This window comes from Cynocephalus volans, chromosome 11, assembly GCF_027409185.1.
Source record: "Cynocephalus volans isolate mCynVol1 chromosome 11, mCynVol1.pri, whole genome shotgun sequence".
NCBI classification, from domain to species: domain Eukaryota; kingdom Metazoa; phylum Chordata; class Mammalia; order Dermoptera; family Cynocephalidae; genus Cynocephalus; species Cynocephalus volans.
Window position 1 is genome coordinate 101,724,286 of NC_084470.1, and position 24,134 is coordinate 101,748,419.

Sequence of the window (24,134 nt, forward strand, 5' to 3'; positions counted from 1 at the left end):
AAGGGGCATTATTACATTTTCATCATGGTTTTTTGAGGTGGTAAGATTTAGTTTCTATCTCTTTCTCATTTGCATTTTTGTTCTACCAGTGGATTTCATTCATTCTTGTGTATTCATGGTAGTGATTATCATTTTCCAGATTCCAGATGGAGGACTTCCTTGAGGATTTCTCGTAAGGCTGGTTGTGTGGTGGTAAACTCCCACAGTTTTTGTTTGTCTGGAAAATATACTCTTTTTCCTTCATTTTTGAAGGATTATCTTGCTGGGTTTAGTATTCTTGGCTGGCATTTTTTTTCTTTCAGTATTTTGAATACATCATCCCATTTTCTTCTGGCTTGTAGAGTTTCTGTTGAGAAGTCTGTTGTTAGTCTGATTGGGACTCCCTTATAGGTGACTTGATGCTTTTCTCTTGCTTCTTTTATCTTTGTCTTTTTTTTTTTTCTCTGAGTTTTTTGTTGTTGTGTTGTTTTTTGCTGTAGAGACAGACTTTTTTTTTTTTTTTTTAATTTTATTTTGTCGATATACATTGTGGATGATTATTGCTCCCCATCACCAAAACCTCCCTCCCTTCTCCCTCCCCCCCTCCCCCCCAACAATGTCCTTTCTGTTTGCTTGTCGTATCAACTTCAAGTAATTGTGATTGTTATATCTTCTTCCCCCCCCGTGTGTGTGTGTGTGTGTGTGTGTGTGTGTGTGTGTGTGTGTGTGTGTGAATTTATATTATCTCTTTGTCTTTGAGCTTTGCCAGTTTGACTATAATGTGTCTTGGACTGAATCTGTTTGGGGATCGTTGAGCCTCCTGGATCTGAATGTCCATGTCTCTCCCTATACCTGGGAAGTTTTCTGTTATTACTTAGTTGAATAGGTTTTCCATGCCTTTTCCTTTCTCCTCCCCTCTTGGAACACACATGATTTGAATGTTTGTACACTTAAAGTTGTCTGCTAGCTCTCTTAGATTTTCTTCATTTTTTAAAATTCTTTTTTTCTTTTTTTTTGTCTGCCTGGGTTATTTTGAGACTATCTTCAAGATCAGATGTTCATTTGTCTGCTTGTTCTAGTCTGCTGCTTAAGCTCTCAGTTGTATTTTTTTATTTCATTGAATGAATCTTTCAGTTCCATGGGCTCTGCTACATTCTTTTTTAAGGAATTAATCACTTGTAAATTTCCTCCTTCATATCCTGGATTTTTCTCATTTCATTATATTGCCTGAGTCTTCTTGTGTCTCCGTGAATTTCCTTAAGATTGTTGCTCAGAATTCCTTTTCAGTCATTTCAAGGGTGTCCTGCTGTATAGGTTCTGGTATATGAGAACTACTGTATTCTTTTGGTGGTGTCATATTTTCTTGGGATTTCATATTTCTAGTATCTCTATGCTGATGCCTGGTTATCTGGTAGAGAAGTTGCTTATTCTATTACGCTGGAGTGGGCTTTGAGGGGAGAGATATCCTCCTCTTTTTCTCTTCTCCACTGGTGACTCTCTTTGTGTCAATGCAGTCAAATGTCTGGCAGGCACCTGCATGGTAGTGTGGCCGCTGCTGTGGTGTTGAGCAGCTTTTGTGGCTGCTGTGGCAGTGTCTATAGTGGGCCATCCACCTGAAACTGGTGTTTTCAGTGTGCTCTCTTGCCTGCTCCCGGGCAGAGGGGGCTGCTCTCAGCTCCTGCCTAGGACCACAGGCATTGTTCTCTTGACTGCTTCCAGGCAGAGGGGGATGTCCTCGGCTCCTGCCTAGGACCCCAGGCATTGCTCTCTTGCCTGCTTCTGGGCAAAGGGGGCAGCTGCCCTCAGCTCCCCTGGGAGAACATTATTTCACTTCAAACTTTTCCTGGAACTCCTCCTACTAGTCAATTGTTAGACAGCCTGGTTTTCCTTTAATTGTATTTTCTTTATTTCCCATCTCCATTTTATTTTCCATCTTCTTGCCTTTTCTAGTCTACATTTGGAAGACAGTCTCAATTTTATCTCCCAATCCTTCTACTGAATTAATAATCTTTTAAATACCCAAGAGCCTTTATTTATTCTTCAAATGATCCTTTCTAGAGCATCCTGTTATTCTTTTATAGACACAAAATTTTCTCTTATCTCTGAGGTTTTTAATTACAGTTTTTTAAAATGTCTTTTGCTCCTACATTGTTCCTATTCCTTTCACAATCTTTTTTGTTTTCCTGTTTTGGTTTATTTCACATTACAGAGTTTTCTCTAAGATGTCTGCTGAAGTTAAGAATGAGACAATAAAAAGAAGAGCAGTAGCTGTACGTAGATGGGTAGAACTCACCAACTAGGAGATTTCACCATAGGGTAAGATAGCAAACTAGCTTTTCCACTGGGGACCCCAATATCATTGCACATAGATCTTCTTTCTCTAACTGTTCCTTTTCCCTGGAGAGATACCCTCCATTCTTCTGTGCTGGCCTGGCAGCCTTCTGTGTGCTAGCCAAAAGAAGAGGTAGATGTACTACAACTCAGTATGCAGACTTTGATTCGATCCAGTTAAAACCTAAGTCAGACCATGTTACTCCAATTTACTCTGAATAAAAGTCCTTACAATGGCCAAAAAGGCCCACATGATCTCTGCTGCCCACTCTGTGCCCCTTCATTACCTCTGACCTCATCTCTTGCTCCCCTGCAACTGCACTAACCTACTTGCTGCATGCTCCCATCTCAGCACCTTTGCACTAGTCATTCCTCTGCCTGGCACTCTCTCTGCAAACCCCATAGCTCATGCCCTTTCTTCCAATTCATTGCTCAGTGAGTCTATTCTGCAACCTTGTTTTAAACTACAATCCCTCCCCCCATTACCCTACTCTATTTTCTTCTTCCACATTTATCACCTTCTGTCATACTATATAAATCACTTTATTATGTCTAATGTTTGTTTCTATCTCTTCCCAAGAGAACAGAGCTTGTTTGGTCTGTTTTGATCACTAATGTATCTGCAATACCTGTAACAGTGCTAAACACTAATAGGCATTCTCCTCTGTCCTTAACTGTACCCAATTCAACAGTTCTAAGAAACACATCTCTAGGCTTTTGCTAAAGTGGGGAAAGGGCAATCACCTGGCAGCACGGAATAGAAAAAGGAGTCTAGGAACCTTATTCCTCTTTATACAATTTTCTAACAACTCTTCTCTTTTCAGCTCTTCCAGCATGCCCTCCTGCAGAGATATCTGGTACCCCAAATTTCTCTGGCTTTTCGGGGCCCTGATCTTCAACTACATTGCCTGTACCCTACGAGAATTTAGTATCCCATCTTTTCTGCTCTGCTAAGTTAGTAAATCTACTTTCTACCAGTACATCTACTTTCCACCTCCCAAAATTTAGTGTAACTTTCTTTTATTGTTGTCACCTCTCCATTCTATTATAGCCATTTTAGTGGGATTTCAAAGAGAGCAGGGAAGGGAGTATGTGGTCAATCTACCATATTTACCTATACAGCTAAATATCTGAACCCTACAACTACCTCTCTTTCTTCACACTCCCTTGCACTCCAAGAAACCTCCTGATCATTACGGCTTCTCACACAGCTATACTCCACAGCTGGCTACAAGACTCAGTTTGTATTTGTTCCTTTTAGCAGGCACTTAATTCACATATACTGGTATATGACCTTGGTAGATTCAGTCTCCCCAAGAGAGATATCAATTGTGAGGATGCTGACATACCACTGGACTGAAAGTCACACTAAATTAATGTTATCTTGGAAGCCTCTTGGGAGATAGCCAGCAAACCTTTTGTTTTTTTATTCATTTCTCCATTATGTGGAGTATTTTCATATTTTAAATTTCAACGGATAGACCTGGATAAAGAAAAACGGGGGAGGACTGAAAAAAAACTGGAAGATCAATATAAATAAATAGGCAAGCAGGCAGGCAGACAGATCATTTATAATAAATTCACAATCTACCATTTGCTGAGTATCAAATGTGTCCTAGTACCTACTGGTACTTTATAGCTACCACATTATTAATCCTCATACCAACTCCATAATCTATCATCTCATTTTATAAGTTAAAAAACTGAGACTCAGAGATCTCATATCACCGGCCTAAGGTCACAGAGCCAGTTGAGATATAAAGTCAGAACAGTCTAATTGCAAAGTCCATGATCTTTCTTCTATTTCACTGTTTTTAAGTATCAATTAAGACAGTTTAATATGCAAAATGAACCAATTTTTGTCTGATTTGAACAGAATGATAATTGGTGCCAATATTCTGAATGTTTCTAAAAGTTCTATTACTAATAATAAGGATGACAATAAACATAAAGACATATTACCAATTTAATTCAACATTCCATCCCCAAATGGCAAGTGGCATCAATGGATATTTTGTGGTAGGAAACAGCTACTTTCCATGACACCAACTTCCAAAACTTAAGGGCAAATCCCTAACATATTCTTATTTTTCCTTAATACCCTACTATGTGCCCATCCTCCACTGTATTATGTCTATCATCAAGCTCATATTTATACTAACCCTAAAACAAAGCCTAGCTTTGTCAGTGTGGAAAAGTCCCATCATCTTCAGTTGCTGGGATCTCAGGCACTTTATCTCTGACTTTTGAGAGGAAAAAAATAAATACTGCCTTTAAGTTCAGAAAAAGAAAGTTATGGATCAGTAATGAATGACAGCAACACAGCCCAGAACTATTAGTTTTATCTGGGTAGGAAAGAATCTCAACAGAGGAATTTTTGGCTGCAGCTCTGCTATTTGCTGAGAATTTAAAAAGTTAAACACTGATTCATTAAAAGTAGAATGTGCCTATGCAGATCACAGTAACATGTATGCCCTTTCAGCCAAAGGCTTCTGAGCAACCTAACAAAGGACAACATGTCAGAATAAAGTTTTCAATTTTTCCATCTAAACTTGATAAAAAATAAATGACAGTGACGAGGCTCAAAATATTCACACCCCAGAGCTGCCAAGCTAAATAATTTCTTTTTGAACAGAAAAATCTTTTCCCCCAGGACATATTTTTCAAAATATTAAATGTTTTGTTAGTTTAGCTCTCCTCTTGCAAGCAGCTGCATTCGTTTTTTTTTTTTTTTTTTTTTTTTTTGAAACTTGAGAATGATGGTCTTGCTCTCCTATAATTGGAGAAAAATTCCAGTCACATTAGGCAGGAAGCATTCAAATCCCATACCTTTATAGCTTATAAATGATGGTATCTTAATATTATGTGAAATTTGAATTAGTCAAAATATCTTCAAAAGGAAGGGATAAAAAAGTTTTGAAATAAAAAGGAGGAAGCATTTCACACTGCAAAACTGAGCTAGTCATCTCCCCAAATTTCTAAGCACGGAAGGCATTTAGCAACCAAATAAGATTAACTGTGAAAAATCAGAATGCCCTGGTATAATGAAGACTTGGTCCTTGACTTAAGAAGTATGGTGACATAACTCTATCTGCTGCTACACAATAATGATTTCCATGTGCTAACCCTGCAAAGGTTAAGGCTCATTATTGGCTAAAATATGTTGCTTTCTAAATAGTTCAGTTTGTTGGTTACTCCCATATATATTCTTCTTAATGAAGATAATACAATTCTCCATGTAGGTATAAGATTTAAGAACAGAATTTTCAAGGCTTTAAAATTTTAATTAATTATTTAAATCTATCATTTCTAACAGGTCTTAACTAGCTCCCAAAGCCTGGAACTCAAGTGTTGTATTTCTTTTCCCTACTTCCCTTTCTACAAAAAGTTTGTGTGAGGAGAGAGGCAGAGGGGGAATGGTAGAAGGAGAAAAGAACAGGAGAGCCCAGGTGAAAAGGTCTTGATGTAGTTCCTTGTCATACATGATGGAACCCTCAAGGGTTGGTACAAACACTCCAACTCAGCAAGATTATATGACAAAGAAGCAAAAATTAGTTTTATTGTTTTCAAAGTTCTTTGTTTTGCTTTGTCTCTAGTAGAAGTTCCTTAGTTAAATGGGGGACCTCCTCCCTTCTTGGAGACCCCACTCCACTGGCAATCCTGAGGCTCCTCTGAAGAGCCCCCAAACTCCTTAGATAAGTCTGAAAATGCTTCAGATTATACCACCTCACTTCCCAGGACAAAAAGAACTGCTAGGGCTCTCAGAAGCCAGTCCCGTATTCCCCAAAATCTTGTTCATCTCAAGCAGCTTGTACACCCATTTATCTCCTTAACAGTCAGGTTTCAAAGCATAGTATTCTGGGTGGGCATAATGTAAGCTGTTTTTTTTGAAAAAAAAGCAAAATACTAAATCAAAAAATTTAGGTTCAACTGAAATGGTACCTTTATATGGGCTTTTAATTTTGGGAAATTCCATAAATTCACTTCATGTGCACTAAGCACTCCAAAATACTTCATGTGCATTATGATATTAACAAGAGTGTACACAGAAATATGGTTTGAAACAGTTCACTGATATTTACTAATACTCACTAAGGTACTTCAAGTTCCACAGCTTCCTGCCAGGCACATGTTTATCAGACTGGTTGCCAGCTGTTTCACTTTAGTTTTAACAATACTGTTTTGTTAAAGCTGCCTTCCCAAGTCATGGATATATTTTTTAGCTACATTGATCTTGAAAGGTTTATGTTATACAGATTTGGTCTATTGCATCTCAGTTTGGTTTTCATTTAGAAAGCCTTTTTTGTATGAATACCAGGTTTACAAGTAACTTCATTCTTCTCAGAGTTTCAGTAATTGGTATTTTTCACATGGTTACTGAGCAAAAAATAGAATGTATGCTTCAAAGTTGGGGTACCTCCAGACAATGTGTTTCTTTTTTATAAGTGAATGGTTAAAATCATCTTGTCACAGGTGCGGAACAAATATAGAACAGATGCTTGGGTTAAAAATGAATTAATTTGATCCTATTAAAATACAAATTACCTGGGTTTAGTCACAGAACTAGAAGAAGCATTCAGAGAATAATATTAGAACAGCATACATACCAAGATTGCCATGATTTTGTTAATATGTAGTATACAGGCATTCACTATTCAGTATTTAACATGGAATACATGGAGATGACATCTTTAAAAGCAGAAAATATGCAAAAGACACAATCTAAAAATATGATTTTTTCCTTTCTCTGTGGTTAACATTATATAGGGATTTGAGGGAGAGGAGAGGGGAACAAACGAGTACTCTGAGACACAGTTCATGGGAAGTTAGCACGAAAACACTGTTCAAATATTCTCCTCATCCCATCCCTGTGTTTAGGAACATGCCTCAGTAAATATGTGCCGCTCTGACATAAACATTTCCACATTAGTGAAAGACAACAAAATACATTAGCACATAATGCTCTTTGCACATTATTTGTATTTATTGGTTTATATGTCTGTTCCCCCAACTAGACTGTGAGTTGCTCAATGTAGATGTTGTATCTTATTCTATGCTTTGTACCTGGCATATTGAGGTGCTGAATAAATATTTGTTAAGTGAAATAAGACACAGTCTCTGACCTCAAAGAGCTTATAATCTAATTCATCTGTAATTCTAAATAACCGAACTTTATTCAAATCTTAGATGCACTTTCCTGGCAGAGGAAGGGAGAGTGGTCATCGCTTTACTGGATACATTTTTAAACATAATTTATCTGTATATAAAGAATATGAACTCTTGCCATTCCATAAGCATAGTATAAAAATTAGCTCTACTTTTTATGTAAAAAAAAAAAACAAACCCAAAGATACCACTACTTCTCACTATACTTTTTTTTTGCAATTTACTCTCCTACTGTTTTAAAAGTTGATTCTTTTTACACTGAGATGATAATAATGGCTAATAAGTGTTGACTACTTCATACTACCATGGCTGGCATCATGCTAATCATTTTATATTCATTTCTCACTTACTGTTCACAGCCACCCTCTGATGAAAATACTACACTGTTCCACTATCAGTCCTGCAATGGAAGAAACAAACAGATAAATGGAACAAAAGCATACAGAAACAGAACAATGCAGAACAGAATACAAAGGAGATATGGCATTTCAAATTGGTGGGGAAATGATGGATTAGTCAATATTAATGTTGGGATAACTAGCTATCCTTTTGGAAAAATAAAATATAATTAGCTCTTAAAATAGTCCCCAAATAAATCTCAGGTGGACTAAAGATTAAAATGTCAAAAAAAAAAAACAAAAAAAAACCTCGCACAAAAAGTACTACAAAAATACTTTTACGGCCTTTGCTTGTGATAGGAAAGCCAAAAACCATTTAAAAAAAAAAGATAGAGATAGGCAAAACTGGCTATTCAAAAGTTTAAAATCCTTTAAACTTGGTTCCTTCCTTCCTTCTGTTCTTTTTAACCAAGGGACTAACTCAGTCAAAAATTCATTAGGGGACCTTCCTCCCTCTCCCTTCACTCTCATCCTCCTCTTCCCCATAGGCCAGACATGGCTGTTGGGTGGCAGTGGGAGAGCGGGGTTTGGTTGGTGTGTCCTGGAGCAAAAATTTGGCCAGTTGCAGCAAGGAGGTTTGTTATATACAAGGGAATTGAGCAAATAAGTAAATACATTGAGCTTAATGGGAGTGAGGTTTCTCACTGTAAGGGAAGAGAATTACAAATGTGACAAGAGGAAAAGCTAGGAAAAAGAAACTATCATATGGATTGAAATTGGAGGTACAGTTATGAACTTACAGTTATTTATATAGATGGAGAGATACAGAAATAAAAATAGATGTGTATACCATACACATACCTGTGTGTATATGTACACACACATTTATATATGTGTGTATATATAATTTCCAAGCTCTATCCACTGACAAGAACTTAAAAGCAATGATATCTTCGTAGCAACGAGTGCACCTAATGTCCAGATCTTTGTTTCTGAATACCCTTCTCAGCTAAAAATAACAAGGACTCTCCAGCAAAACGGCTGAATGCCAGGCTGGGACAGGGGAAGTACAGGGTGAGCCTGGAATATCTTCTTATGACAGAATTTAAGAAAGTGTTTGATCATGAGGACATGTCAAAAGGACACAGGGTATAGCTTAAAGTATCTCATTTTGACTGGCCATGCCTAAGATAATATGAACATCAAACTAAATAAGGATAACAAAATCTTACTTATGTAGAAAGAATGATAATGTCTGCGTATCTAGATGAAGACTGACAGAACATCCGTATTAATGGTCATGCTATGACAGAAACAGGCAAGGGAGAAACAATGGAAACCACGTTGGTAGCATCATTTATTTTTTTAAAAAAGATCATTCTTTTTTTACACAGCAGATATAGTAGCTTCACTACAAAATCTAAATAATATTGCAAAGCCATAAAAATTATCACAATGGAGACTATGTAACAACAAAAATTAGTCACAGTGGGTTAAAGAAAAAAATGTTTTTACCAAGAATCTGGCTATGCCCCAACATGTGTGCACATGGACAAGCAATGAATGTCCTGCTATCGTATAAACTCAACAGTTTGAAAACAGAGCTCTTCTCCACTGACCATAAATCTTCTTTATACTGTATTCCAGTCCCACTCACACACCATACTACCTCCTGAACCACAAGCCTTAGTCACATCTTTACTGCCACCTCCATGCTCACTGCCCACCCAATTCATTCTATCTTTAAAATGACATCAAATCTGCCCTCTTGCCTGCTCTCTTCATATGCACGACTGCTGTCCTCATTCAGGTCATTATAAACTCACACTGTTTTTTCACCCCTTCATTGCAACCTCCATACTGTCAGTAAAGTTGTCTCCCTGTAGAAACATTTTCAAGACACACACACAAAAAACCGAACTCTATATACACTAATTTTGTATTTACTCAAAATGAATTATAGACCTAATGTAAAAGCTAAAAACTACAAAATTTCTAGAAAAAAAATCTAGGAGGAATTCTTCAAGATCTTAGGCTAGGCAAAGAATTTTTTAGACAAGGTACAAAAAGCACAGACCATGTAAGAATAATTGATAAACTGAACTTCACCGAAATAAAAACTTCTGCCTTCAAAAAACACCATCAAGAAAATGAAAAGGCAAGCCACAGACTGGGGAAAATATTCACAATATATATATCCAACAAAGGACTCATACCCAGAATATAGGAAGAACTCTTAAAACTCAATAACAAGAATACAACTTAACTTAAAAATGGGCAAAAGATGGGCACAGAAAGGTAAATACTGCATGTTCTCACTCATATGTGGAAACTAAATAAGTTGATCTCATAAAAGTAAAAAGCAGAATAGTGGTAACTAGAGGCTGGGAAGGGAAGGGAAGGAGGGAAGGGGAGGGGTTGGATAATGGACACAAAATTACAGGTAGACAGGAGGAGTAAGTTCTAGTGTTCTATCGCACTGTAGAGTGACTATAGTTCATAATTTACTCTACATTTTCAAATAGCTAGAAGAGGGGATTTTAAATGTTCCCAAAACAAAGAAATGATCATTATTTAAGGTGATGAATATTCTAATTGGATTGGATCATTACACATTGTGTACAGATATTAAAATATCACACTGAAACCTATAAATATGTACAATTACTATATGTCAATTTAAAGTAATAAAAATAAACAAAAATAAAGGCAAAAGATTTGAATAAACACTCCACAAGAGATGCTAAATGGATAGTGCTATGGTCTGAATGGTTGTCCCCTCCAAGCTCACATGGAATTTAATCCCCAATATGGTACTTGAAGGGTGGGAACTTTAAGAGGTGACTGGATTGTGAGAACTATGCCTTCCCTCATGAATGGATTAATCTACTCATGGATTAATGGATTAATGGTTTAATGGGTTATCAGGGAGTAACTGGTCGCTTTATAAAGAGAGCAAGTGAGCACATAAAAATGCTCTCGCCATTCTTGCCATGTGATTGCCTGCATCGCCACAGGACTCTGTAGAGAGTTCCCACCAAGAGGGCCTTCACCAGCTATGTTCCCTGGACCTTGGACTTTCCAAACTCCAAAACTGTAAGATATAAATTTTGTTTCTTCATCAATCATCCAGTTTCAGGTATTCTGTTATCAGCAACAGAAAACTGACTAATACAGATGGCAAATAAGCACCTGAAAATATACAAATTCAAACCAAATGAAATACCACTACACACACACCAGAATGGCTAAAATTAAAAAGACTAACAATATCAAGTGTTGATTAAGATGTAGAGCAACTGAAACTTTCATACATCATTGATGGGAATGTGAAAAAGCACAACTCTGAAAACTGACTGTCAGTTTCTCATAAAATTAAACATAAACTCACCATACAGCCTGGAAATTCCACTCTTAAGTATGAATCCAAGAGAAAGGAAAGCATATTTCCACACAAAAACTCATACACAAATATTCATAGGAGGTTTATTCACAATAGCCAAAAAACTGAAAATAACCCAAAATCCATCAAGGGATGACTGGAGAAATGCACTGTCGTATATCTGTACAATGAAATACTACTACTCAGCAATAAAAAGGAACAAACTATTGATACATACAACATGAATGAATCTCAGAAACATCACACTTTGCAAAAGGAGCCAGACACAAAAGAAGACATACTGTGTGATGCCATTTGCATTAAAATTAATCTGTAGTGACAGAAGATCAGTGATTGGTGCAGGTGTAAGGAAGGCAGACTAGGAAGCACAGGGACACAAGTGAACTTTTTGGGTGACGGAAATGTTCTGTGTCTTGACTGCAGTGGTGGTTACATGGCTATACAGATTTGTCAAAATGCCTAAAACTACACACTTAAAATGGGTACATTTTATTATACACAAGTTTTACCCCAATAAAGTTGACTTAAAAAGAAACTAAAATTGAGAGGCTCAAAAATGTTCATTCAGCACTGGTTACTGAGGTCACACTTCCCACAGCCTTACCCCACACTGTTCGCAGTGAAAGTATTTGGCTTTCTGCAAAATTCTGTTTGGCAGTACAAAGTTTAGATGTGTATCACTAGTCCTCCCTTATAAGAGTCATCATGCTTCAACATTCTTCAAATTTATTTTTTAAAAAATTCTAAACAAGATTTAAATGCAGAGATTTTCACTGAAGTATTATCCACAATATACAAAAACAGGAAAACAATCTAAAAGTCTGTCAAAGGGGACTAAGTAAATAAATTACCATCCATACATACAATGAAATGCCAAGCAGCTCTATACACTGATATGGAACCATCTGCAGTGTATAATCCTCACAGAAGCCAGAGTAATCTTTTAAAAACCCAAAGCAGATATCACTCTCTTAATAAAATAAACAAGCAAATAAGCAAACCATCCAACAGCCTTTCATCAAACCTGAAATCCAAACTCTATCTCAGACCTATATAACCTAGCCCCTGGCCACCTATCCCCTTTACCCTCTATGTTCTAGCTACACTGGCCTTTGTTAGGTCCCTCAAGCCTCTTTCCTCTGAGTTTTACTTGGCTAGGCCCTTCTTGTCATTCAGGTCTCCATTTAAAAAGTCAGCTCCTCAGAGGTCTTCCCTAAGCACCTACTTCAAAGAACAGTTCATTTTTTTTACATCACCCTTTTTTAACTCATTCTCATTCCCTCTCTCCCTCTCCCTCCTTGTCTACCTCCCCTGCTTGAATGTGAGCTCCATGAGAGCAGAGGCTTTTTCTGTTTTTCTTACTGCTATATTCCCGAGATTTACACTGACCCGGTACTCACTAATCATCATTGTTAACAATGACATCTTGATTTTATTAGCTATAGTATGTCACTGTTTACATCATTGAAAATGCTATCCAAACAAATCTACCTTCTACCTTTCTTCTTCCTAATGAACATCCACAGCTTTTATTCTACATACAAACCATACTGGTTGGCATAATCAGAAAAAATCAGAAGGCAACACTCTCAAGGAAAAAACAGAACAAAATTATAGAAATATCACTGGAATGATTTAAAAAACTACTCAAACCTATTTAGATCTAATGGCATTTTATTCTATGAGCAAGATTCCATAATATGAACCTAGGAAAAATAATAAACCAAAATAAATAATAAAACAAGTTAATAAACTAAAAAGTATATTTTCTTTTTTAACTGAATTGGATTTTTTTCAAAATTACAAATTAAAAATATAGAAAACCAACATTTAGAATGTATTTTCAAAACATGCTATAAATTAAACCTGACAAATACACTTTACTTAAGTTCTTATTTTTAAAATAGCAGATATTCCATAAAGGACATTGACTAGTTGCTGAAAATTCAGATTTACTGTGAATTTTTCCGAATACTGAAGGATGTCAAGTGATTAATACATTTCCAAGTATTACACGACAAAGTATATTTCCACCCAAAAAGTTATATATCATAGAAGGGAAAGAAACAGTAAAGCCTCAAAATTATTATCCTATGATAGAACTGGCATTAAACTGTCTTGCTGAGCCAAAACACACAAATACACACACACACAATCAGTTCACAGTCATAATGAAAATAATTCAGACAACCTAATCATATTGTTCAAATATCCAGAAACTCATAAAGCACCATGTTAACACCATGTTAAATGTTTATTGTGCTAATATGAATTGCATTGCAACCTATATAATGTTCAGAAACTGTTGAAAACAGATTTAATATTTGTGTCTTTTATCTTAAATTGAAAAATTATATAATCAAAATAAATTTGAATAAAAAATACTTACCCTGAGATTTTTTTTTTAGAGTCCATGCAAGCAAAAGCATCTACTGGTTAAATGTAGAACAAACATATAAGCCGTTAGATTACATTTACTATCAATCTAATTATTCTATCTTCCACTTCCTTTTTTTTGCTTTAGGTTAACGAACTGAAGAATCAATTATGAATGCACACATATAACATTAGTAATATTTCACTATGCCTTTCTTTGGTATTGACCCCAAGCAAAGTAAATTAGTCTAAATTTCCTTTAAAAGAAATATCATTTTTGCTAAACTCTTTTGCCCTGCCAAAAACAAGCAATTTGGAATCTTAAGTAGAGTTTCTACCTGTTTAATCACTGGATTATAAAAATTCATTTTTCCTTTATAGATAAATGATAATTACCTATTTTCTTAAAATTTACAGTCAAAAAGTTGAAGCATCTCATTTTTAGTCAATTAGCTAAACTCTAAATGTTGAGTTTGAAGTTCTCATTGTTGTCCAGCAATTCCCATCCTTTTCTATATTCAAAATACTTCTCCCATGTTCTACAACTAAAATAAAGCCAACTGTTGAACATGCTGGGGAGTTATTCTAAACCCTACTTCACAATATCTTAAACTACTCACTTAGAAATACAATTATCAATACAAATCCCACTGTAATTGTTTCATTCTGTTTCCTTGCCACATGGCATTGTGCCACATAATGTATTTTCTGCATTCAGAAAACTCAATGTCTTACTTAGAAACAGCTTTGAAAATTGGCTCACAGCCTATTTGCAATTGATACTGAAGTTTAAATACCTTCCCAGCAAAGTTACACTACCTTCAAAATACACTGGGATCAACCATTAAAATGTTTTTGTTTTGGTTACAACACTAATGAACACCAAATGTTAGAATTTGTTTTAACAGTCTAATACATCAAGGATTTTCTTAAAAGGAAAATCTGGATCAGCTATCCATTATATAACTAAAGTCAGATTACTCAGTCCTAATATTATACCTGAAAAATTTAATACTTAAGTATACAATCAAGCATAAAAGTTCAATTCAGAAAGCCTGCTCAATTAGCCGTTATATTTTTCCGTATAAAAATACCAAAAAAATCCTGGTTTCCTAGCTACACTTGAAAGCCTCCTTCCTTCATTCCTTGCACAAGCCACTTAACCTTCACCTTGATTTTCCCATTCCTATAAAATGAGATGATACTACTATGCTTTACCATGCTTTCTTACACACAAAGGAATAAAAAATACCAAAGGAAGCAAAAAGTAGGTGGGAGGAATCTCAACCTATCAAGTCTATTAAAGTCTGGTAAGAACCATTGATATGATGGGATTTTAGAAGAAAAATATGTAAATGCTATTTTTTTTGGCAGCTGGCCGGTAAGAGGATTTGAACCCTTGACCTTGGTGTTGTCAGCACCACGCTCTACCGAATAAGCTAACCAGCCAGCCCTAAATGCTATTTTAAACATACAAAACCAAAGACTAGAGAATGAGCTATTCTGGATTCTAGAGATGAATCCTTTTTAGCATGTAAAAAAGGTAGTACTTTAAGGGCTATTGCAACACCATGGGTGCTATTCCTACCCGCAATACCACACTTCAACAAATGTGTGATATACCAATATGTCCAGTGATAACCACGATAGTGACACCATTTATTTACTTTAGCTGTTTTTCCTTCTTTTAATGCTGACTTTTCTGTGGAATGGCATCTGCTTCTAGCCTCCCCAACATCTAACCATCTTGGTTGCTACAACCACTACTGTCAATCTTTCTCTTCCAGCACCTTTTTATTTTTCTCTTTCTTGTCCTTTGATTTTAACACATCTTGGCATTCTATCCAGACTTTTACAGAACTCAACAAGCAGATGCCTTTGCTCCTGGTTGTTATTAACCACTCCTTTTAGCCATAATAGTCAAGTCTTTGGTTCTTGTTTGTTATTTTTATGACTGCTCAAAAAGAGATTTCCCCCTTCATCATTAGAGAAGATTTCTCCTCTGCTTTATTTCCATGTTTCATTCTCTTCTCAGTTAAGATACAGATCATTAAATACCTAAAATTTTATAAGACATCCTATATGAAGAATTTGCAATAGAGTAACCTATAAAGAAATGGTTTAGCAATCAAATACTGTAAATATGATTCATGTAATAAAAGCTTAAACTTTTGAAAGAAATGTTTTAAAATAATCTCAAGTATTTCAGAAGTACCTATATATTTGCAGCTGAACCAATCATAAGTCATAGTTATTTCTACTTTCAAGAATTCCCATCCAGAATATTCCACTTGGGTTTGTTTTTTTAGTATAATTTTAGCAGTATTTACAGTGATAAATTGCACTTCCTTAAAAATCATTCTGAGTTTTTTGTTTTTTTTTAACACTATCCTGTATTCATACAGCTTTCCTGATTAGTTAGAATTAATGAGGTTTACCATTCTATCATCATATATCAAGTACAGAAATTAAAAGTCCTTTGTAAGCAATGTGTCTATAAATGCAGGCTTCTGTGGTATATAAATTAAAAGAAGATTCATTACACCGCAAATTTCGTACAATTTCTAAATGCCATTCTTTAAAATCAACTTATTAACCACAAATGACTAATAATGGTACATTTTTGATGGGCTATTATTCTGAAACCACGTCAAAATAGACTTACTGCTACACTGTTATAGTGTGTAGCATTATTTCCCAAAGGGTAGTCTGTGGAGCACAAAGAGTATCAACCAAAGAATCAAGGGAAAAAAGGTTCTAAGGCCAAATAAATGTGGGAAATGCTGAGCTAAACAAAACTAAACCAGTTTTTATTACTACAGGACTTCTTAGTACCATTAATAAATTAATGTATATGACTCTCCAACACATGTGTGTTGACATACGCATGTATATATGTTGGGAGGGGCAGTATTTATGCAATCATTCCTCAGTTTATGATTACAAAACCGTATTTTAGCAAGGCTTCTCCCAAGGCTAGAGTCCCATGGAACATACTTTGGAAGATATTAATATATATATAGAATACTGCCACTATTAGTTGCTGTTTTAGTGATTAACATAAAGCAATTTCTGTGAGATAATACATTTGTAAAAGTACTAGTTACTTGAAGAAAGGAAGATAAAAAAGAAAGCATATTTATTATCTCCCTCTAAAACAGTAATGCCTGAAAGGACAAATGGTACTCTGTCCATATTTAAACCCTTCTGCTGCAGTTACAGAACACACCAGATAATTCTTTTTTATTTTTTAAAGATTTTTCCTTAGGGTATCTGGGGACTTTAAACAGCCAAAGTACCAATTCCAAATATCCCAAAAGGCTTTAAAGAGCTGCATATAAAGAAAGCAGCAAATAAAATGTGAACTTGAGTGCCTTGACTTATAAAACACCAAACATAAACTTAAAGTATACCAGAGTTTGAATCTTCAGACCTCTTTCCTAGACCACAGAATTGGGCAAGGAACAGCAATACTCCAATTCCTCAGGTACCAAAATAATTAGCAGAGCAAGGGCATTATTAGGTTCAAAATTCATTAGGTACCTAGCACAACGCCAAAAATAATAGCAATATGTCTAAAAATCCAGTACCTCTGGATCCCATTTCCATTTCTCTTCTGATACTTCAAAAATGTTTCACACAGAAAGAACACTTTACCAATACCAACAGAAAATTAAAGCACCCCAACAGTCTAACATACATACACTATTATTACATTTTGAAATAATGCCAAATTTTACCCATATCAATATTTATATACAACTACTAGGATACAGATATCATATATGCTTACAATAAATACAGCTTTTTAAATAAAACAGCATTCTCACTAAATAGCTTGATGATAAAAGGGGAGTATGGTAAATATTACTGTTAAAAATTTCTATTATAACAAAATTCACTGTAAATAACAACATATGCCCCACTGGTAAGGTCAGTCTTCTGGAGATGGAAATAATTTTTAGAGCTGGTTTTGTTTAAAATAGGAGTCTGCCTCGTATAGTGGTTATCAAATTCCTGCTGTACCACTTACTAGCTGGATAACCTTGAGTAAGCTACCCAACTTCTCTGTGCCTCAGTTTCCTCATGTAAATAGAATAGCAGTAAGCACCTCATCAAGTTTTTATGAGGATTAAATGATTTAAGAACAGCACCAGGCACACAGGAAGCTTTCTATAAATGTTTGATAAATACACCTTTATTCGCTATAAGATCCTATTAAAAAATAAAGTGACTTAAAATAATGTTTAGTAAGCTTTTAAAAGAAAGGAGTCAAATATGTAGAGAAAGCAAACAAAGTATTATATTCATAAGAGAAAGATTTACAGATGAAAACAGTATTTATACCACTTCACAAATTGGTACATATTCATTCATTCATTCATTCATTCATTCATTCATTTAAACATTAATAGCATTTTTTATATGCCTGGCACCCTACAATGTAATGGAATCACAATGATAAATAAGATAAAATCTCTGTTCAAGATTAATTAGGTACTCTGCTCACCTTTGCATTTATTAATAATTTGATGAAAATAAGTTGTGTATAGTGTTTAACTAAACGGTATAACTAATGCACAAAAAACGGGGTTTTGTTGTAATTGTTTTTGTTTTTTAAGAACCCTTCTAAACATACTGCAGACAAAAGCTGGTGGTGTGGAGGGACAAGCATATTTAATCACATTTTCTCTTCACTCTTTTCTCAGAACTCAGTTGCCAATTAAAGTTGGAAATGATAACCTAGCTTTGGTGACTAAACTTAAACTAATGTTATAAGATAATTTCATCAATGGGAAAAATGAACAGGAGTCATTTTAAGCATGTGGTATGGCTCTTCTCTCTTAGGCAAATTCATGGCTGGTCTCACATTCTCACACTTCTGTTGGGGGTAGACTACACTTTCCAACCTGCATCTGTACCTTCCTCCTAACTTGGCCAGTTATATTTGCCTAGCCTTATAATCTCTAGATTAGATTAAGTTTACATAATAGACACAAAAAATTTCAATCAGTACAAATAAATGGTCAAATGGTATTTAAAAGAAAACTTTTATCTAGAAATAAAAAGCTTTAACTTTACAACCCTAAGAGTAGACAATAATTACCAAAATGATTGTCTCCCTCTTCACACTCTTTGCAATTTAAACCAGCAGAATATTCCTAAACTTAAATACTTAGGTAATGAGATAATACATTCTTAGGAAAAGTCTCTCAAACTTTCAGACTTCTCCATGCCTTGCTAGACTACTCTACCGGACAAAATTAGTTGCATCTGTTTATCTTTAAATTGATTTTTCTTAATTTTTAATTGTGGTAAAATAAACATAATATAAAATTTGCCATCTTAACCATTTTTAAGTGTACAGTTCAGTAGTGTTAAGTATGGTCACATTGTTGTGCAAACAAACTCCAGAACATTTTTTCCTTGCAAAACTAAAACTCTATACCCCATTAAACAACTCTCCATTTCCTCCTTTCCCAGTCCCTAGCAACCACCATTCTATCTTCTTCTTCTGTGATTTCAACTACTCCATGTACCTCACGTAAGTGGAATCATACATTATTAGCATAATGTCTTCTAGGTTATTCATGTTATAGCATGTGTCAGAATTTTCTGTCTTTTTAAGGCTGAATAATATTCCGTTGTATGGAAACACCACATTTTGTTAATCCAATCATCTGTCTATGAATATGTGGGTTGCTTCCACCTTTTGGCTATTATAAATAATGCTTCTATGAACATGAGTATAAAGTGATTTTTAAATGATTCATCAAAAGTTCATATTACCAGAATTATTCACTGATATATATGAAGGCAAGAAAAATACAAAAGTCAAGGAAAATATATTCATCATATGGTTTTCTAATACAGCATGCTACTTTCCATGCAATAAAGTGACAGAGGATAGCAAAAAGATAGACCATTTGTTTATGTGAATTGTCACTAAGCTCTATTTCTTTCACGAGTAGGTTTAAAAGTCTACCAGGTCAGTTAAATGGTAACTAATTTTTACTTCTAAAATGAATCCATACCAAGAATTTATCATGTAAATGTCTCCAGAAATATTTTTCCATGGCAAATATTCTTACAATTTTATAGGAAAGCTGAAAACAATGCCTGATTTTTTTCATGAAACATCCTTACAACTTCATTGACTGACTCACATTTTCAAGCTCCATATTTCAAAGAGAAAAAATAATATCTTAGGTACCTTCTGAGAAGCATTTAACCACATAATCAACAAAAGCTGCTTAAAGGTTTAAAATACCAAGGATGAGGAATTATTAAGTCTTATACAATACCAAGTAAAAGCTTTTCTATTTAAACAAAAGTACTTATGAAATGAACATAATACACATATACATATATGCTTCATCTTCTAGTTAATAACATGTTATTATGTGTTCAATAAACCTAAAAGCTTAAATTATATGCTATAACATTCAATTTCCATTCAAAAGTAGTTCTATTGTATAGCATTAGATATGCTACCTTATAATATTACTCTTCTCAGAACACTACTCAACAACAAATGCACTGTGGGCTTAATCTACACATTTACCTAATAATCTCTTCCTTTAAGAAGTTTCAAGACTGTTTACTATGCTACCTCTGGAAAAATATGAGGTGTTTACATGTACTTATACAGAAAGATCTAAAATTCATTGTTTCATTAAAAAGCCAAATTGCAAAATAATTCTGAAAAGATACAAGAAAATATTAACAGTGGTTTTTCGGAGGGGTCAGACTGGGAAAGTCGGTAGAAAAAGACTTTTTATTTTCACTTCAAAACCCCATAGGAGATTTTTAAGGCAGTGAAACATTCCATACGAACTGTGATGGTGGATACATGAGATTATATATTCGTCAAAACCCAAATAACTGTACAACACAAAGAGTGAATCCTAATGTAAACTATGGACTTTAGTTAATAATAACGCATCAATATTGGTTCATCAATTGTAAGAAATGGACTATACTAATGCAGATGTTAATCACAGGGGAAACGGGGCAGGGAAGGGAATACTGGGTATACGGGAACTTTCTGTATTTTCCACTCAGTTTTCCTGTATGCCTAAACCTGCTCCAAAAAATAGTCTATTAATTAATAAAAATGAAAGAAAAAACCTGTAGTGATTTTTTTAATGACAAGTATAATAGATATTACTCTTATAATATGGGAAACAAGTTCTTTAAATGTTGAAAACTCTAAATAATCACACAATTAATATACAGATTTGGGTAGTGAAATCAATACATGCTATGTAATTGCAGGGCTTTCAATCAATGAGATGAGATATTTTGCCATTTAAAATAGGTTAGCACTAACATTATAAAAATGCATGGTATATAGGAACTAAGATATCGTACATAGGTGTGTCCTGCTTTACAGTACTACCTATACACTAGATACTACACTAGAAGTATCTATATTCCAGATCATTGTTTCTCGCTTTTTTTTTTCATTACTACCTTCCTAAGGTGCCTTTTCAAAATCTTTCTCTTCTAACCATGCTTGCCCATGAAATTGTAATACACAGGTATATTCACTATTCTGTTATGTTACGAATACTCACTCCCCTCTGTAGACTGGACTGCAATTTCTTGTTTCTATATCTTAAGGACCAAAAAAGATGTACTCACCTCTAATAAGCCCTTCTGATGTTTAATTGAGGGTATTCTAAATTGCACATAATAAAAGATTCCAGAGAATAGCTACCAAAAGTTTAGAAAAATACTTCCTAACCACTCATTAATGATTCTATTCTAAACACTCCATGTATCTAAAACATGTAATAATTATTGAAGAAAAGAAAAATGAAGAATGTGTCAAATATCATTAGCTTTTTGATGTATCAACAGGTTTAACAGTGATCTCCCCTTCGTTTACAGCAAATATGTTATTTCTATAATGTAAAAACATTTATAAATCAATCTTTCAAATTTTCTTACTAAAATACAATTAGTCAATCCACCACTCCATCAAAACTGGAAAAACAAGACTAGTGGCAAGAAGATAAAATCATCATTAAGTAGAAACAGCGTAGGAATGGAAGAAAAAACAAAATTCACCAAAGACAAGTAAAAATGACCATTATCAATGTTCAAGGACAGGCAGTCAGTGTAGCAAAGAGCTTTAAGAGTGTGAACTCAAGAACCAGAATGCACAGATTCGAATCCCAGCTCTGTCTTTTCTTAGTTATATAACTTAGGGCAAGTAATTTAACCCCTCAAAGACTCAATGGCTTTATCTGGAAAATGAGGATAATAAAAGTCACTACTACACAGGTTGTTTTAAGAGTCAAATGATCAAATGAGATGATGCCTTTAGCACAGAGTCTGTCACATCAAAAATACCCAATAAATGTTAGCTTAAAAATGAAGAGACAGACACTATCAACACGTGGCAATAAACTGGGCCCATATAGCTCTTCAGTTACACTACTAAGTCAGAACACTAGTACGGAGCTGTATGTCACACAGGTACACAGTTCCAGTGGTTTTAATAAAGATATCATTTGAATCTTGAATCGTGACCAACTCATTACACAGAAGCATTGTTGGCAATGTGATGGTTAACAGCACTATTATGTAATACAAAAGAACAATCAAGAAATATACCTAACCTTTTTTTTTATTAGAAAGAGTCCACATAAGAATTCACATTGTATAAGCTTGGGCTAGTTTTTGTTTCTAGCAATAAGCACACTAGAATATCTGAAAACCCCCTATAGAGGATGCTATGCTGCACTGCCCAGATCTTGCCCATAAGGATTCAATTCTCCAGCTGCTGGAAGTGTTGGCTACTACTGACCCATAGCCAAGATCATTTCAGGAACTGCCCTCACCCAAAGCATCCTATCACTGGTGGGAGATGTAGTACAATTGCAAAAAACCTTCACCAGTAGTGATCCGGGATGAAATACCAATAGAAGGGGAAGACACTGGCGGCAACAACATCTCAGGCTTTGAGAAATTAGGGGAAAGCAGACATTAAAAGGACTATGAAATTGGATAGCTCTTGCTGGGTGCTATTAAAGCAATGGCCAAAGATAAGAAAATGCTGAGGCTGATTAATCACCAATTGAAGGTGAAGTACCAAAGTTATAGAAACTCTCATCTCTAACAACCAAAGGGCAGCAAAAACTGAGGCTTGGGCCCAGGACCTGATGCAAGGGTAGCTGAGCTCCAGGTTCAATTTTCAACCTCACTGAGTCAGCTATACCAAGATCAAGGTTCTGAGTGGGAAGGCATGGAACCCTGAGATTTAGGATGACAACATTTGTATGATACACTTAAAAGTCATGAATCTCCAGATTCCCAGGAACTATGTGATACTGCAGAAATTAGCCCTTCCATGCTAAAGAGGATGCAGAGGCCTCTGCCTTACAAGACCACCTATGTCCTCCAGGACCTACCTCCACCTCTGTTCCTGGCCTCTAGACCAATCACAAATAACCTTGTTTGGGAAATGCTGAATCTGCTAAGGGACTACATGCTAAAAGAGCTGCAGAACTTAGCCAACATGTACCAGCAGGTGCCAGCACTGTACAAATAGGATCAGATCTTGAAGACATTGGATCAAGGGAAGTAGAATATAAAGTTGGATAAAGGAAAGCTTATCTAGCCAAGAGCACTCTCTCATGACACAGAATTTAACACCCTGAAAAGGACCCTGGAAATGATGCTACCATACTACTGAGATGGTTCTTGAAAGTTTGGAAAAAGTGAAGGCCCACATTAAGTGAAGGAGCAATGTCAGAACTGCTGTGGTGGACAGTAAATTAAGGGGCTGAAAGGTTCTAAAAAGTGAGCATGCTACACAGTATACACCACGTAAGGCCAGAAAAGCTGCCTGCTGACTATGCTCTATGAGAGGGCCGAAAGGACATTACATTTTCCAAAACAATAAGGAACACACTAGTGAGAAGGGCATCCGTATTGCTGAGAAGCTCAGTGTCCTCATAGACTCTCTTTATAAGCCAGATTGATGATAGGAGTTACTGTTAGAAGCTGGGCTTCCTGAAGTACAAAGACCAAGCGCCCATGCCTGGATTTGGGACATCTCTAAAGGTTAATCCCACGTCCAGAGCTCCCCATAGGATTGAGGGAAGTCTTGGTTCCAACACCACTATGAATTAGTTCTCTTTCTGCCCAATCCCACTTTATAATCCACTTCCCTACAGATGTTGTTGTCAAGAGGATTGCCTTAAAAACCTCATGCATGCAAATCTCTGCATCAAATTTCTGTCTATTCCCTGGAGAATCAAACCTGAGTCACCCTCAAACAACTAAAAATGCTGGATGAAATAAAACAAACATTCCTTTAAATGCATACTGAGAAATTAAATGCTCAGAGACCAAAAACAAGACAGGAACTGAAAACCAGAACAGTAAGCACGAATTGATTGTGGCTACCCCGGGGAGATTTGTCAGTCTCAATACCAAGACATTTGAATTTTAACATCTATCAAGTAGCTGGAAATGAGGCCTCAACCCCGAGAGACAGGAAGTTAAAACTAAATACCCTCATAAAA

The 24,134-nt window shown here is 35.4% G+C and overlaps 1 protein-coding gene across 4 annotated transcripts in view; it reads right to left on the minus strand.

Annotated features, from left to right (window-relative positions):
- The window catches only part of DISP1 (dispatched RND transporter family member 1), a 192,005-nt gene that overhangs the window by 130,485 nt on the left and 37,386 nt on the right, over positions 1-24,134 (minus strand). The gene's annotated exons all lie outside the window — the stretch shown is intronic.